Source organism: Coregonus clupeaformis, chromosome 21 (genome assembly GCF_020615455.1).
Source record: "Coregonus clupeaformis isolate EN_2021a chromosome 21, ASM2061545v1, whole genome shotgun sequence".
Taxonomy (NCBI): domain Eukaryota; kingdom Metazoa; phylum Chordata; class Actinopteri; order Salmoniformes; family Salmonidae; genus Coregonus; species Coregonus clupeaformis.
The window spans coordinates 22,295,348-22,307,707 of NC_059212.1; the positions used below are offsets into that span (position 1 = coordinate 22,295,348).

At 47.9% G+C, this 12,360-nt stretch overlaps 1 long non-coding RNA gene across 2 annotated transcripts in view; it reads left to right on the forward strand.

The window, feature by feature from the left end:
• Nucleotides 1-4,720, forward strand: part of LOC121534596 — a 33,101-nt gene extending 28,381 nt beyond the window's left edge. For both annotated transcript variants that reach the window (XR_006657196.1, XR_005994641.2), the window contains one exon: nucleotides 4,480-4,720. This is a non-coding gene — a long non-coding RNA (uncharacterized LOC121534596). The remainder of the gene's footprint in view (nucleotides 1-4,479) is intronic.
• The last annotated feature ends 7,640 nt before the right edge of the window (nucleotides 4,721-12,360 follow it).

A 12,360-nucleotide genomic window follows, 5' to 3' on the forward strand; every position in this document is an offset into this window, starting at 1 on the left:
TCACCAGACCCTGACAAGATCAGAGCGGTTGTGGAGTGGCCCACACCCACGTCTCGGAAGCAGCTACAACGCTTCCTGGGCTTCGCCAACTTCTACCGCCGCTTCATCAGGGGTTTCAGCCGAGTGGTTGCCCCCTGACCAAGCTCACCTCCCCTAAGGTGCCATTCCTGTGGACGCCTGAGGCCGAGTCAGCTGTGAGTACATTGAAGGAACTGTTCACCACCTCACCTGTTCTTATTCATCCAGACACTAGTTTGCAGTTTATTGTGGAAGTGGACGCCTCTGATTCGGGGGTGGGGGCAGTCCTGTCACAACGTTCCCCCACGGACCAGAAGCTCCATCCTGTGGCCTTTTTCTCCAGGAGATTGACCCCTGCTGAGAAGAACTACGACGTGGGTAACCGGGAGTTGCTTGCTGTCAAGTTGGCGTTGGAGGAGTGGAGGCACTGGCTAGACGGAGCAGAGCAACCCTTCATAGTCTGGACAGACCACAAGAACCTGGCTTACATCCAGTCATCCAAGAGGCTGAACTCCCGTCAGGCCAGATGGGCTCTGTTCTTCAGCAGGTTCAAGTTTATTTTAACATATCGTCCTGGCACACGTAATGTCAAGCCTGATGCTCTCTCTCGCCAGTTTACAGACAATGAAGACTTCAGCAATCCTGAACCTGTTCTGCCCGCTTCCTGTTTGGTGGCGGCTGTTCACTGGGAAATCGAGTCCCTCGTCCGATCGGCACAAGAGTTGGAACCTGGACCGGCCCGATGGCCCCCCGACCTTCTCTATGTTCCCGCAGCCGTGCGGCCGCAAGTGCTCAACTGGATCCACACCTCACGATTCTCCTGCCACCCTGGTATGAACCGTACACTGTCGCTACTTAAGAGGCACTTTTGGTGGCCATCCGCCGAGGCTGACGTCCGGGAGTACGTGGCGGCCTGTTCCATCTGTGCCCAAAATAAGGCTTCCCACAGGGCTCCTTCGGGCCTGCTGCGGCCTCTCCCAGTCCCGAGTCGTCCCTTGGTCTCACGTGGCCTTGGACTTCGTCACTGGACTTCCTATGTCTGAGGGTAATGACACCATACTCACCATCGTGGACAGATTCTCTAAATCTGCCCATTTTGTTGCATTACCAAAATTATCGTCTGCCAGTGAGACAGCCGACCTCTTTGTCCTACATGTATTCCGTCCCCATGGAATACCTGTGGACATAGTGTCCGATAGAGGTCCACAGTTCATTTCTCGGGTATGGAAGGAGTTTTGTTCGGCTCTGGGTGCCTCTGTCAGTCTCTCATCAGGTTTCCATCCCCAGTCCAATGGCCAGACTGAGAGGACCAATCAGGACCTGGAGGCTGCTCTACGCTGTGTGACGTCCCAGAACCCCGTCCACCTGGGCCAAACATCTCCCGTGGGTCGAATATGCCCACAATTCCCTCACCTCATCTGCCACCGGCCTCTCACCTTTTGAGGCGGCTTTGGGGTACCAACCGCCATTGTTCCCGTCTCAAGAAAAGGAGTTAGCCGTCCCGTCAGTTCAGGATAACCTTCGTCGCTGCCGCAAGGTGTGGGTGGACACCCGTGAGGCCCTTCTACGGACAGCAGAGCGTAACAAGAGGGTGGCGGACAGGCACAGGGGTAGTCGCTCCCCAGTTCCAGCCTGGTCAGCGAGTCTGGCTCTCCTCCAGCAACATCCCCCTGCGCACTGACTCCCGTAAGCTGTCGCCCCGGTATTTGGGTCCTTTCGAGATCGACTCCATCATCAACCCTTCGGCTGTTCGGTTGAAGCTTCCCCAGGCCATGAGAGTCCATCCTACATTTCACGTGTCCCAGCTGAAGCTGGTCTCCTCCAGCCCTTTGTGTCCGCCTGTGGATCCCCCTCCGCCACCGCGTGTTTGACGACCATCCAGCCTACACGGTGCGGAGACTGCTGGACGTCCGGAGGCGTGGTAGAGGGCTTCAGTACCTGGTGGACTGGGAGGGATACGGTCCCGAGGAGAGGTCCTGGATTCCCCGACGATTTATACTGGATCCGCAGCTGGTGGCTGACTTCCATAGGGACCACCCTGACAAGCCGGGTGGGTCGCCGGGTGGCGCCCGTTGAGGGGGGGTACTGTTACGGTTCGGCACTGTTGGTCCGGTTCCCGCTTGTTTCCCTTTTCCTTTTTCCCCCTGTGTGTGTGTGTTGTCTGTGTCTGTCTCCCCCTGCTGTGCAGCCCAGTCAGAGGATCTAGGTCAGGGGGCGTGGCCATTCTCTCTCATGCTCCGTTACTTCCAGCTGCGGCTCATTGTCATCAATCAACCAGCAGTTATCTACCCGGGCTGGACACCTCTCCAGCGCCAGTTCGTTCCTACACTACCTGTGGTAACTTGGCCCCGTACAGCAATCTCAGTCTAGTTGTTACTATCTCAGCATTATAGTTGTTTCTGCCACGTTTTGTAACCTGTCTCTCCTTCGACCAGATCCCGTCTGTTCCTGCTGCCTGCCTACCTGCCATTCCCACGCCGCAACCTGCTCATCTGTTGTCTGATATCCTCGTCATCCAGCTCTCCGGACTACTGGCTCTCCCCCCCACTCAGCTCCTACCCCGGTCTGAAGCTATTCCACCCTGAACTGTTTCTCTGTGCCAATTCACGCTGAATAAACGACATCCTTATTCACCCTCTGTTGTCCGTGTGTCCGTCTCTGCACCTGAGTCCCCCACCAAGCCTAATACTTTCAGCACTGGGTGTGGCTGAAATAGCCGAATCCACTAATTTGAAGGGGTTTCCACATATATATTTTGTGTATAATATATCATAGAAAGCTTTTGATCATACAGTGGGGAAAAAAAGTATTTAGTCAGCCACCAATTGTGCAAGTTCTCCCACTTAAAAAGATGAGAGAGGCCTGTAATTTCATTCATAGGTACACGTCAACTATGACAGACAAATTGAGATTTTTTTTCTCCAGAAAATCACATTGTAGGATTTTTAATGAATTTATTTGCAAATTATGGTGGAAAATAAGTATTTGGTCACCTACAAACAAGCAAGATTTCTGGCTCTCACAGACCTGTAACTTCTTCTTATAAATATAACTTTTTGGTAAAAACTCAACTCGTCGTGTTTGGAGGACAAAGAATGCTGAGTTGCATCCAAAGAACACCATACCTACTGTGAAGCATGGGGGTGGAAACCTCATGCTTTGGGGCTGTTTTTCTGCAAAGGGACCAGGACGACTGATCCGTGTAAAGGAAAGAATGAATGGGGCCATATATTGTGAGATTTTGAGTGAAAACCTCCTTCCATCAGCAAGGGCATTGAAGATGAAACGTGGCTGGGTCTTTCAGCATGACAATGATCCCAAACACACCGCCCGGGCAACGAAGGAGTGGCATTTCAAGGTCCTGGAGTGGCCTAGCCAGTCTCCAGATCTCAACCCCATAGAAAATCTTTGGAGGAAGTTGAAAGTCTGTGTTGCCCAGCAACAGCCCCAAAACATCACTGCTCTAGAGGAGATCTCCATGGAGGAATGGGCCAAAATACCAGCAACAGTGTGTGAAAACCTTGTGAAGACTTACAGAAAACGTTTGACCTGTGTCATTGCCAACAAAGGGTATATAACAAAGTATTGAGAAACTTTTGTTATTGACCAAATACTTATTTTCCACCATAATTTGCAAATACATTCATTAAAAATCCTACAATGTGATTTTCTGGATTTTTTTTTCTCAATTTGTCTGTCATAGTTGACATGTACCTATGATGAAAATTACAGGCCTCTCATCTTTTTAAGTGGGAGAACTTGCACAATTGGTGGCTGACTAAATACTTTTTTCCCCCACTATATATATATATATATAGGACAGCCAACAGAGGCAGGATGCTCATCCACAGAGGTCAGCTTTCATCTACTGACTTTTTAAGACCACTTTTAACCAGTGGAGGCTGCCGAAGGGAGGACGGCTCATAATAATGGCTGGAGCAAATGGAATGGCATTAAATGCATGGAAATCATGTGTTTGAAGTATTGGATACCATTCCATTCATTCCGCTCCAGCCATTACCACAAGCCCGTCGTCCCCAATGAAGGTGCCACCAACCTACTGTGGTAGAAACACACGGCACAACAAAGTAGATGAGAAGCATTTTTATTAGTTTGATAAGCCAGAGAAAGTAAGCAACACAACGGACATAAATTGTATACTTTTATTCGGCATGTTGGATTACATGTGATACAAGTATCGTTGGAGCAGGGTTGCTGTCATGCAAGAGATATTTAAACCCCCCTGGTGTGGTCTTAACGTGGGGTCTTGTCAAATGTTTTAGCTGATGTTTGAGTTTAGAGAGGTGGCTATTTCAATGTACATCAAAACAACATTCAAAGAAGCTATAGTGAGCCAAGCTAAAGAAACGCAACAGAGTTATAAACTTAATGAAGTGGCAATTTTGGATGATGTCTAATGCCTAAGATTGAACCTGTCTCTTCTCACCCCCTCCATTCAAGGTATGGGCTTCCCTCGAGCAGGAAGAAGCCCTTTCGGTAGAGGAAACCTATCCCGCTAATGATGTCATCATGCACTGCTCCATTCCCTTACTCCCAAGTCTCAATCATAGTGTCTTAGTCTAATTCATTTGTGATCGTGAGAGAGAGCAATGGTTCGCTTTTTTCTTCCCAATTTTATATCAGCAGATACCATGTGCTTTAAAAGCGTTAATTTTAGTTTTATATTTGTTTCAAGAAGAGTAATTGTTCTGTTGCTTTTGTTTTGCTAATAAACAGAATAATATTTTTTTTTTGCCGTAGGTGTGCTTTGTGCGTTGTTGGTCCCTCCATAGGGAGTGCTCTAGTCACACTTGAGCCACTTCTTGATGGAGTTCTGGTGGGGATCAGCATTGTCTGGTTTGGCCAGAGCAGGCAGATCACCAGATATCTTGATGTTGAAGTACAGAGCTAAAAAGGGAATAGTGTTTGTGTTAACATATTGACTTAACTGTAGGTTTACCTTTTTAAACAGAACAGCTGCAGTTGCACAGGATATTTAAGAATTGCATGTCAAGGCAATTCTTAAATTGGCATCTGACAAATACAGCATATGATAGAATATACCAGTAATACTTAATTATTATACTGGATCATTACTTATGCGTTTTGAACCAGTATTTTCTGTATAAGGGTCTTTCTATAAATAATGGGTCCAATGTGTGACATTGGGATCAACATTTCAAAATGGTTTGAAAAAATAAATATGACTTTCATGCAGTTCCACATGTGTATTTAGAGCAATATAAGTGATATATATACATATTGGCCCATAACTCCACCTATACAACAACATAGGCCTAGGATAATCCTTTAAAGGGATACTTTGGGATTTTGGCAATGAGGCCCTTTATCTACTTCCCCAGAGTCAGATGAACTCGTGGATACCATTTTTATGTCGGTGTCCCGTATGAAGGACGTTCGAGGTAGTTTCGCGAGCCAATGACTGGAAGTCTATGGGTATCTATTAGCATGCTAGTAATCAACTGGACACCAAATGCGCATCCAACAAGTATTATGCATAATTATTGAAGAACCACGTTAATGACCTTATCGATGTAGGTTTTAAGTATCAAGGTAAGGTGACCCTTTTGTTTAAAAGTTTTCAATTTTGCAATTCATACATTGTTTTGGATTTGTGTGCCCATAAACTGTTTTGACCCGGTAACTTAAGGAGACACGAAATGTTAAGTAGTTACACTGCATTTCTGAGATCTCTATACAAAAAACTGTCCGACCGCTAGATCCAGGATTCTTACAGGGTTCAAGTTCTATGTCTAATTTAACTGATTAATGCATAATATATGATATAACGACAACTTACACTGCCATAAATGCAAGGACAGAAAAGTAATGTTTTGTCATGTGATTTTGGACAAATCCGTCAAGACACCAACCAGGATAAGGGTTAAACCGTTTTAAATCAACTCGTGAATTTTATTGAATATAGCTATGATCCCCCAAGTTGTCCAGTGTAGGAAATCCTCACTGGTACCCTAGTTTATAGAAAGACCCATAAACAGTATTTTGCTGATGTAATAGACATTTTGGGTTATTAGATATACATTGTCATAGACTTACGTCCAGCGAAGAGGAAGTAGTCGTATCCGTCGGCCTTCTTGGGGCTGGGGACAGACACAGCTGAGGTCACTGAGGAGGGAAAGCCTTTCAGAGCCAGCTTGATGTTGATCTCTCCTCCCAGACTCATCTCTGTTTGGCGAGCATGGCGTTTCTTTGCACTGGACTTGGATTTCTTGCCACAGACAGGACCACTTCCAGCATGGTACGAATATTTCTGCATGGTGCCTCCTGTGGGTGAAAGAAATAGCCGATGTGGATTGAGTAGAGCGAGCTCATTGGTGTAACTCATCATGTAAAGCAATGGGAGTAGGTTAGGTAGTGGTAATCCTCAAGCTCTCCTTTACCTTTCTTGAAGAAGTAGACAGACTCGGGCCTCCTTCTGGTAGCAGGCACAGGCAGGGCTGCAGTGATGGTGCCAGTCAGACCATCAAAACCAGAGGCAACAGATTTGGGGTAACCAGACTCCATCTTGCCATTGTCCATCCTCCAGTAGTCATCACCCTGAGATGGACAAGAGATGGGAACATTATATAGGCTATGCAAAAAGGATCTGTGTGACAATATCCCAATCCCATCGAAAGTGTTTAGGTCATTAGGTTCCACCTAGGCATCTCCACTGCCCCAACCCACTGAGCTTCTCCCAGGTTCTACGTTTTTCCCCGGCAGTTCTACAGTACCTTGATGATGTAGCTCTTGCCCTGGCAGTTGGTGCGGGTGAAGGCACTGTCGATGGGGGAGGGGATGCCCAACTCCTCTGTGATGTTGCGGACTGGGCCATGGGCCTTGGTGATGGGGTCTATCGTCCAGAAGAAATGACCTGGTTGGGGGCAACAGAACCACAATCATTAGGAGATGATGCATCAAGTAACTATTTCCTTTAGGGTTTTAGGATACACATTGTTATGCTATTTCATGAAAGGAAAGTAGCTGACAATTATTAATAAATATACTTACTGATCATAAATATTTGATCAGTAAGTAATGAGTGAGAAAGGATAGAGCTAGCCAAGAGCTAGGCCACTATGCTCCACACACACATACCCTTGAAGATGAGAATGCTTCCATTGGCCAGAGTGGTCAATCCGTTGATGGGCAGGTCACTGCAGAGGTCTGGGTTACTGTCGACATCTAGAGGAAAGAAGACACGTCCATGTGGGGAGAAGCCATTAAAATTGTGAATAATGTTTAATGTTGTCCTTTACTGTATAATATAATAAGTATAACTGACTGTATAATAGCTAAATATCTACTTGACACTGATTACATGTACATTAAATCAATACTCAATTGATGCAGTAGACATCCTAAAGGTTACTGATGTAGAAACACTACATAGCTGGAGACTCTTATCTCCCTCACTAACTTTAAGCATCAGTTGTCAGAGCACCTTACCGATCACTGCACCTGTACACAGCCCATCTGAAATTAGCCCACCCAACTACCTCATCCCTATATTGTTATTTATTTTGCTCTTTTGCACCCCAGTATCTCTATTTGCACATCATCTCTTGCACATCTATCATTCCAGTGTTAATACTAATTGTAATTATTTTGCACTATAGCCTATTTATTGCCTTACCTCCATAACTTACTACATTTGCACACACTGTAGATATATTTTCTGTTGTATTTTTTGACTTTATGTTTTGTTTTATCCCATATGTAACTCTGTGTTGTTGTTTTTATCGCACTGCTTTGCTTTATCTTGGGCAGGTCGCAGTTGTAAATGAGAACTTGTTCTCAACTGGCTTACCTGGTTAAATAAAGGTGAAATCAAAATAAATCAAAATAAATAGTATCCAATCTGAGGTCCCTACCTGGTAGACCTGTGTTAGGGTTGTTGTAGCCCAAGGTCTTGGCTATTTCTGCCGTATTGCTGGGGTCTTTGAGTCCCAACGCCTTGGCTATGTCTGCCAGAGTGATGGGTTTGTTGGGGTCGTTGAGCCCCAAGGCCTTGGCTATGTCTTCCAGAGTGTTGGGGTTGTTGGGTCTTTTAGGGTCATTGGGGTTGTTGACCCCCAAGGCCTTGGCTATGTCTTCCAGAGTGCTGGGGTCAATGAGTCCCAAAGCCGTTGCTATGTCTGCCAGAGTGATGGGTGTGTAGGGGTCGTTGAGCCCCAAGGCTGTGGCTACATCTGCCAGAGTATTGGGGTTTTGGTGGGTTTTAGGGTCATTGGTGTTTTTGAATCCCAAGACCTTGGCTATGTCTGCCAGAGTGATGGGTTTGTTGAGGTTCTTGACCCCCAAGGGCTTGGCTATGTCTGCCAAAGTGCTGGAGTCATTGAGCCCCAAGGCCTTGGCTATGTCTGCCAGAGTGATTGGTTTGTTGGGGTCGTTCAGCCCCAAGGCCCTGGCTATGTTTGCCAAAGTGATTGGGTCATTGGGGCTGTTGAGCCCTAAGGCCTTAGCTATGTCTTCCAGATAGCTGGGGTTTTGGGGGGGTTTAGGGTCATTGGGGTTGTTGAACCCTAAGGCCTTGGCTATGTCTGCCAGAGTGCTGGGGTCTTTGAGCCCCAAGGCCTTGGCTATGTTTGCCAAAGTAATGGGGTCTTTGGGGGTTTTGAGCCCTAAGGCCTTGGTTATGTCTGCCAAAGTGAAGGGGTTGTTGGGGGTTTTGAGCCCTAAGGCCTTGGCTATGTCTGCCAGAGTGATGGGTTCGTTGGGGTTTTGGGGGGGTTTAGGGTCGTTGGGGTTGTTGACCCCCAAGGCCTTGGCTATGTCTGCTAGAGTGATGGGTTTGTTGGGGTCGTCGAGCCCCAAGGCCTTGGCTATGTCTTCCAGAGTGTTGGGGTTGCTGGGTCTTTTAGGGTCATTGGGGTTGTTGACCCCCAAGGCCTTGGCTATGTCTGCCAGAATGCTGGGGTCACTGAGTCCCAAAGCCGTTGCTATGTCTGCCAGAGTGATGGGTGTGTAGGGGTCGTTGAGCCCCAAGGCCGTGGCTACATCTGCCAGAGTTTTGGGGTTTTGAGGGGTTTTTGGGTTGCTGGGGTTTTTGAATCCCAAGACCTTGACTATATCTGCCAGAGTGATGGGTTTGTTGGGGTTCTTGACCCCCAAGGGCTTGGCTATGTCTGCCAAAGTGCTGGAGTCATTGAGCCCCAAGGCCTTGGCTATGTCTGCCAGAGTGATTGGTTTGTTGGGGTCGTTCAGCCCCAAGGCCTTGGCTATGTTTGCCAAAGTGATTGGGTCATTGGGACTGTTGAGCCCTAAGGCCTTAGCTATGTCTTCCAGATAGCTAGGGTTTTGGGGGGGTTTAGGGTCGTTGGGTTTGTTGAACCCTAAGGCCTTGGCTATGTCTGCCAGAGTGCTGGGGTCTTTGAGCCCCAAGGCCTTGGCTATGTTTGCCAAAGTGATGGGGTCTTTGGGGGTTTTGAGCCCTAAGGCCTTGGTTATGTCAGCCAGAGTAAAGAGATTGTTGGGGTTTTTGAGCCCAAAGGCCTTGGCTATGTCTCCCAGAGTGATGAGTTCGTTGGGGTTTTGGGGGGGTTTAGGGTCGTTGGGGTTGTTGACCCCCAAGGCCTTGGCTATGTCTGCCAGAGTGATGGGTTTGTTGGGATCGTTGAGCCCCAAGGCCTTGGCTATGTCTTCCAGAGTGTTGGGGTTGTTGGGTCTTTTAGGGTCGTTGGGGTTGTTGACCCCCAAGGCCTTGGCTATGTCTGCCAGAGTGCTGGGGTCATTGAGTCCCAAAGCCGTGGCTATGTCTGCCAGAGTGATAGGTTTGTTGGGGTCATTGAGCCCCAAGGCCGTGGCTACGTCTGCCAGGGTGTTGGGGTTTTGGAGGGTGTTTGGGTCTTTGGGGTTTTTGAATCCCAAGACCCTGGCTATGTCTTCCAGAGTGATGGGTTTGTTGACATTCTTGACCCCCAAGGGCTTGGCTATGTCTGCCAATGTGCTGGAGTCATTGAGCCCCAAGGCCTTTGCTATGTCTGCCAGAGTGATGGGTTTGTTGGGGTCGTTCAGCCCCAAGGCCCGGGCTATGTTTGCCAAAGTGATTGGGTCATTGTGGCTGTTGAACCCTAAGGCCTTAGCTATGTCTTCCAGATAGCTGGGGTTTTGGGGGGGTTTAGGGTCGTTGGGTTTGTTGAACCCTAAGGCCTTGGCTATGTCTGCCAGAGTGCTGGGGTCTTTGAGCCCCAAGGCCTTGGCTATGTTTGCCAAAGTAATGGGGTCTTTGGGGGTTTTGAGCCCTAAGGCCTTGGTTATGTCTGCCAGATTGATGGGGTTGTTGTCTTTTTTTAGCCCTAAGGCCTTGGCTATGTTTGCCAAAGTAATGGGGTCTTTGATGTTGTTGTAGCCTAATTCCTTGGCTATGTCTGCCAGAGAGCTGGGGTATTGGGGGGGTTTAGCAGCGTTGGGGTCGTTGAATCCCAAGGCCTTGGCTATGTTTGCCGAAGTGATGGGGTCATTGGGGCTATTGAGCCCCAAGGCCTTGGCTATGTCTGCCAGAGTGATGGGGTTGTTGGGGTTTTGGGGAGGTTTAGGATCATTGGAGTTGTTGAACCCCAAGGCCTTGGCTATGTTTGCCAATGTGACGAGGTCATTGGGGGAGTTGAGCCCCAAGGCCTTGGCTATGTCTGCCAGAGAGCTGGAGTTTTGGCTGGATTTAGGGTCGCTGGGGTTCCTGAGCCCCAAGGCCTTGGCTATGTTTGCCAATGTGATTGGATCATTGGGGGAGTTAAGCCCCATGGCTTTGGCTATGTCTGCCAGAAGGATGGAGTTCTTGGGGTTTTGGAAAGGTTTAGGATCATTGGGGTTGTTCAACCCCAAGGCCTTGGCTATGTTTGCCAAAGTGATTGGGTCATTGGGAGTGTTGAGGCCCAAGGCCTTGGCTATGTCTGCCAGAGTGATGGGGTTCTTGAGCTCCAAGGCCTTGGCGATATCTGCCAGAGTAGGGAGCAGGGGAGCTCCAGACAACAGGGCCCTGGGGCCAGCGTTACCCACCGAGGGGCCACCCTGGCTGGGCATGGGCAAGCCAGTGGATGGGAAGTTAGCAGAACCAGGGAGCTGACCAGTGAGGGAAGGCAGGGCAGAGGGAGTGGCAGCCATGGGTGTAGGGAGGAGGGTGGAGATGCCCTCCAAGAGACTGGTGGCTGCATCACTCAGAGCTTCACAGGAGATAAGGGGGCAAGATTAAGGATGTTAGAACATGTACATACAAACAAACAAACACAAGCTGGCATACAAAATACTACACAATGCATCAGCACTCAGAGAAAACATTGGATTTCTCCTAAGCCTACTGATATGCATTAAGACCTTTGCCCTTGTCGCTTGACTACTTCAAAACATAAATAATAATCAGCCTTTCTGTCACTTTCTCAGACAATACTTTCATCAAACACTTTGCCATATGGTATGTTTCACAACTGTATGAGCTCTCACCATCCATGACAGTGGCTGGGGCTGTGGAGGTGGGACCATTGAAGCTGTCAGTCAGAGGGTAGAAGTCAGGACTCAAAGGGGAAGCTGGGTCCCCAGAGAAAAGAGAATAGTCACTCTGGCTCTTAGAGCTTATGGATCCAGGGTAAGGGCTGTTGGTATCTGTGTGAAACACATAAACAGGTTACCGGAATCCGGGGTAAACCTATCATAGACAAATATAAAACAATGACTGACTCTAGCATGTTGGTAGCTGTAATTCTTAATCAATTGTGTTGCTCAGCACAAGCTCCTTGTCTGTTGACAAAGTCCTCAATCTCTTCACTTCTCAGCTGCTGTGTTCTGATAGTGTCAATGATTGACAAGCTCACCACCAATAGCCTAAACTTACCATAGTCCTGATTCTCAGGGAAGAGGTCGGATGGAGAAGGGTATATGGTCTGGCTCTGGTCTGAAAACACAACAAAAAACACAATACATCGAACAACTGTTGTGGTCTGAGACACAGAGGGCAGAGAGAGGCACAGGCTCAGCCCCTGGAAACTGTTGCAAGTAACACTGCAGTTATCGCTTTTTTCTCATCTGACCTCCATACAGCAATAGCCTAAAGAGGCCTATTATGGGTTAGATTCTCACATGCAGTCACTGATCAACCCATGTAACCCAATGGAACCTAGCTGCTCTTCCAGTCCACAAGCATTGCCTTGTTTAAATTATTTGACGATTTACACTATTGTTCCCTCAGTCTATTGTAGGATTCTGAAGCCTTTCTATGCCATTGGTTATCACACAGCCATTGGAAAGCCATAACTAGGGCCCTGAGTTTTCCTGGCAGTCATATGGTCAGTAAAAACTCAGGGCCCCACCTAAAACGCACAACCTGGC